A 5,359-nucleotide genomic window follows, 5' to 3' on the forward strand; every position below is an offset into this window, starting at 1 on the left:
CAAGGTTGAAGCTTTATGGTTCCAAATCCATTTTTAGGCTTGGGGTTGCCACCCTTGATGCTATTTAAGTCCCTAAGGCAGAAATTTGCCATCTTGATGGTCTTAATGGGTTCATGCTTGAGTTAGGGTCACTCTTATGGAAGTAGAATGCCATTTTTGGAGTTTGGGTTTCTTTAGGGCATGCAAAGTCACCAAGTTAGTGACTTTATGGGTTTAGACGTTAAGTATAGCTCAGATCTGTGATTTGGACTTATTGGATCAAGTATTAAGCACTTAATGGATGTTGTGCATGAGCTATTTATACGTTGGGCGTACTATGTAGTACGCGACGTGTACAGTCCATTTGCTCAGTACGCTAAGCGTATAGAAGAGGTACGCTGGGTGTACGCTCTCAGGAGGACTTAGGCCTTTTTGGACTTCGGACCTTTAGGCCCTAATGGTTTTGGGCCTGGATTTGTTGATATTTGGGCCTGAATGCATCTTTGGGCCAATAATGGAATAGTTGGGCCTATTGGGCCTTGTGGCCCAATATAGAAATGAACTTCGCATTATGGGCCTCGGGTTGGGCCAATTTTGGACTTGGTTGTTGTGGACCTTCGTGGGCCAATTGGGTCGGGATTATTGACTATGGAGAATATTGGGCTTTAGTATAAGGTCCATTAGAAAGGTTTGGGCCCAATTTGGAAAATTGGGCCATTGATGGATTTATGGACATTATAGTATTGGGCTTTTGGTTTGGGGTTGGGCCTTAGTTTGAATCATACAGGGCCAGGGGTAGAATGATCATTTCACCCAATGCATGGATTAAGGATTATGCTATGGACCCAATTGCTAATTGGGTATATTGATTGGTAGTGACAACTCGGGAAGCTGGCGAGGAAACAACTAATGATTTCATGCGGGAAGCTTCTACAGTGCGAGGTGAGTCTCCTCACCATACCAATGGGTCTAAGGCACCAAGGCCGGCCCATTATGTGTGTCGATATATGTGTTAGCCATTCTGTGAACTTATATGCTTTGTGATTGTGCTTGCGTGAAAGACCTCGGGGGGTTCCCGAGGCACTTAGGTGTAAGACCTTGGAGGGTTTCCTTGCCATCCTAGGTCAAAGACCTCGGGGGGTTCCTGAGGCACTTAGGTATAAGACCTTGGAGGTTTTCCTTGGCATCCTAGGTCGAAGACCTCCGGGGGGGGGGGGGGTTCCCGAGGCATTAGGCTAAGACCATGTGGGGGTTCCCATGGCACCCGGAGTAAGACCCTTGAGGCCTTGAGGGTTTCCAGGGCTTCCCTATGTGTTGGCTTGCATGGTTTATGCGTTCTGTATAGCTGATTAGCTAGTATGATATGTTATACATGATTGTGTGTGGGTATGCTCTGAGGAACTCACTAAGCTTCGTGCTTACACTTTTGTTTATTGTTTCAGGAATCATCGATTGGGAAAAAGATGGGCTCGGATTGATCGCAGGGCACACACCCATGATTTCCGCAATGATAGATTTTGGGAGAAACTCTGATAAATGTTTTTAATTAACGATGTTTTGGAATGATTGAAATAAATGATATAAATGTTTGGCTATCATAAAAATGAATTTTTTACCTTTGATTTTTGGATTGTTACAAGTTGGTATCAGAGCCTGAGTTTGAGGGATTCGGACATACTTTCGGGTGTGTCTGAACTCAAACTGAGGATCTGTCAAATTTTCAAAAGGAAAATGTTTTAACTAAAGAATTTCTAAGACAAGAAAGGGTGTGGTTCATGCAATCAGCCGAGCTCAAGTAAGTTTCCCAGGATACTCACAAGTATTACCTGTTATGATTTGATTTATGAATATTAGAATCGCATGCTAGTTAGGGCTAGGGGAGATGCATGTATATGTTGTATGAGTTGGTAGACTTGCATGCTAGTGCTGAGAAGTCAGCGATAGATTGGCCTGATATGTGATGCTTGTAGCTTTGGAGATACTGGATGCTATGCTAGAATGAGAATGCTTATTGATATTGGTAACTGTTAAGTGTATGTTTTAAAAATTATATATGGTTAGGACTCGTTTCCTGTTCTGTGTACAATTTGCATGCACAAAGGCAGCCGACACCGAGGGTGGATGTGGACAACATGGGTTGCGGTATGTGGGCCGAATGTTCTATGATAGCTTGTGGGTCAGAGATTACCCTAGGGTGAGCCTAGGATGAGATTCATGACAGGGGTCACCCGATTGAGAATTATATGCATAGCTAGAACTGTCTAACTGGAATATATTGGTTAGTTTTCCCGTTGTCCGAATGATGCTTGCTTTGTGCTTTGTGGGACTTTTAGCAATGTGAGCTAGCTACTAAGTGAATATGCTAGGTCACATGTGTACAGGCCAGATAATCTCAGAGTGATGGATTTGGCCCTATTGCGCAGCTCTTGTTTGAGTCCAACCGTTCTAGGGATAAGTCTTTTACTTGAAGGATTATCTGATCTCTGCTACATGTGGCTATATTCATGAGATAACTAGTTGACATTACTGGGAATGTTTCAGCAACTGAGGACTGGGTGGGTTGGGAACCTAGGAGAGCATAGGAGGTGCTTCGGTGGATATTGTGTTGCTGTTTAGCAAACATTTAGTAAATCATTAGAGTAGCTGACTTAGAGGATTCAGAATGATTCTGGAGGAAAGTATGGATAGGTGTGGAAGGTAGTATTGGGCCCATACTACTGAAAGCACAGGATCCATACTCGAATCGGGGAAAGTCTCGGAGAATCTAGGAAGCTTAGGTAAGAGAATGCTTGGCTACGATTGGACCGTGGGGATATCTGTTGTGCTGAATGCGGAGGTGCACGCAAGGGGAAGGACCAGGGTTTGGTCCCGGCTCCGGTGGTGAGCCAGTTAGCGGAAGGACTGCCAGGATTTGGAGTTCACCTTGTATCTCTTGTATCAGGAGGCAAGGAGTGATCGTGCGATCTATTGCACTATTGGGATTAGAGACTATGTTTTGGGGGGTAGTTAGTAATCCAGTTTGGAACAGAGATTGCCAGCTATTGCAGTGTAGCCGTGACGATTGAGCTAGTAAGTGGGTCAGAGTGCGAGACCCTGAACATTGTGGATCCTAGAGCCCGAGGGCGGAAAATCGGTTGGGAGTATCTCGAGAGGATAGGTTCAGGTTATGTGCAGATAGTGGGATTTTCGGGAAGAGACCCAAGAGTCCAGATCAGCCTTTGAGAGGCCAATAGGTTTGGGATTCAGTGTAATTATTTTGGAAACTACACAAGGGAGTTTTGTTCCAAGGATTTGGATTGTCATTGGGATTGGAAGGAAATGTTGCATCATGTTCCTAGAGTGGTCGAGGTAACTCAGGAGGAGGTGGTCAGGATTCCTCCAGATGTTTGCAGATATGCTATATTTAGCCATTTCCGGTGGGTACCGGAAATTTATACTGCTTGGGGAGCATGATAAGCTGGATCTCGGGTTGGTTTTTTGCTATCTTCTGGGCTAGCAAGGGTTGTCAGATTCCTTTCAGCATGTCGAGGAATCTTTGAGAGATCTTTAGACGGATGTCTCTTGCGGAGTGGACTCCGCGTGTATTGTGATTTCTTTGAGTCGTTGTCGAAATCTGTTCAGTGATCTGGGTTGCTACGGGTGTAGCAGGTTTGGCCATGTCTTCAGGGATTGCCCATAGGGGAAAGCCCGTTATAATTTCGTTGTGTTCAGGTGGACGACAAAGGAGGTCGACTACCTAACGACCAGGGAGGAGCAGTGAGGGCACCGACTGCAGTTATCTCAGGGTCGGTCCAAGGGCTAGTACGAGGGTGTTGCGACTAGTCTTTAGTAGCCTGAATAAGTGTGTTTGGAAGAACAATCGGGATTACCGAGGGAAGAGAGAATTGTTGCTAAAGTTTTGGTTAGAACATCTGTTCTTTGGTCAGCGAGAACTGAGTATGTTATTATTTTAAGCATCTGAATCCATTGATATGGTTGGGATTCAAAGATGCTAGCAGATTTTCAGAAGTTGTGTTGTTTTGGGAAGGGTTATTCATGGTGTTCTAGTTTTTTTAGGCACTACCCCTCAGCAGATTGATGATTGGAAAGAGAGAGGATTTGGGAATCCTTCAATTTTCATGTGCCAAGCGGACCTAGTCGAATCTAAGTGGGGGAGAATCATTCAGATATCCAAGATAAAAGCGAGGGTGAGACGAGGGTGCGTCTCACATTCTCCTTTTAGGTAGGAAAGGCAGCCTTAGGGGACGACTGAGTATCGGATGTCGTGGGATGGGAGTTCAGGAAACTCCTTGACATCTGGATCGCGTCGTTCTGACATCATATTGCATGCTGCGGGGGTGGGAACCAGGTAGTCTTCCAGTCAGTATTTGAGTTCAGTTGGGAGGATAGACTGCGTAGGTGCTCAACATTGAGATGTGTTTGGACGATTAGGGTGAAAGTGTTGTAAGACTACGGGGTAGCTGTAGCATTCACGAATTCTTTCGGGAGATTGAGGCTAGGGTAGACCAGTTCGCAAGGTTGTGGGAAAGCCACACCTTAGGTAGAATCAGGATCGGAGGGATTATTCGATCGATTATCTGTGGGCAAGCCCGGTTGGTTATGGGAATTCGGAATGGAAATGGTAGAGACCGTTGAGTCAAGGGTTTGGATCTCGAGTTGCAGGATCTTGTGGACAAGTGGTACGTGACGCAGTATGGCTATGGCTGGGTAGTCCTGATTTTTGACCTCTTGGGAACCTGGTGGTTGGACTGGGCATGAGACAGGTAGTCTCGGGGATCGGCTAAGGGTAATTACTTATCGGTCAGGAAAGGGACGTCGGGAGTTATGGTGTATTATGGATCTCGAGGTAGTAGCGGGGTATCGACTCATTTTGGAAAGGATTCTGAATCGGGGTTCGTGCAGGTTCAGTACTAGATTTTGTTTCAGTGAGATGAGATTTGGGAGCATAAGGATGTTAAGGGCATCAAATGCAGGTTACCAGGGTATCGAATGGGTTTGGTTCGATGGTAGCTCAAGCCATCACGATGTGACTCGAGTCGATTCTATCAGTAATGGGACCACGACATGTTGAACCAGGAAAAGACAGGTCAAGGGAGGCCGGGTATGATGTAAGACCACAGTTGTTCTTGTGGCATTCATTTTTGCGTCGGATTCAGTGGCGACGAGTAGTCAGCCTGTCGTGATCGAATGGATCAAGGATTAAAAGGAGTCAAGAGAAGAGGTATCGCCGGGGCAGTGATTGTCAGACGAGGTGTCCTTCGGAGGTCATGTGGGATTGCGGAGCGTGTGTCGCTGGCTCAGCAATCGGGAAGGTGTCTAGTGTTTCGGATAGTTGGCAGGCAAGTTGGGATCAGGAAGGTCCCGACCGTTCTTCGGGAAA

The sequence above is a fragment of the Lactuca serriola genome, chromosome 6, assembly GCF_051521515.1.
Source record: "Lactuca serriola cultivar US96UC23 chromosome 6, Lser_US96UC23_V15, whole genome shotgun sequence".
NCBI classification, from domain to species: Eukaryota; Viridiplantae; Streptophyta; class Magnoliopsida; order Asterales; family Asteraceae; genus Lactuca; species Lactuca serriola.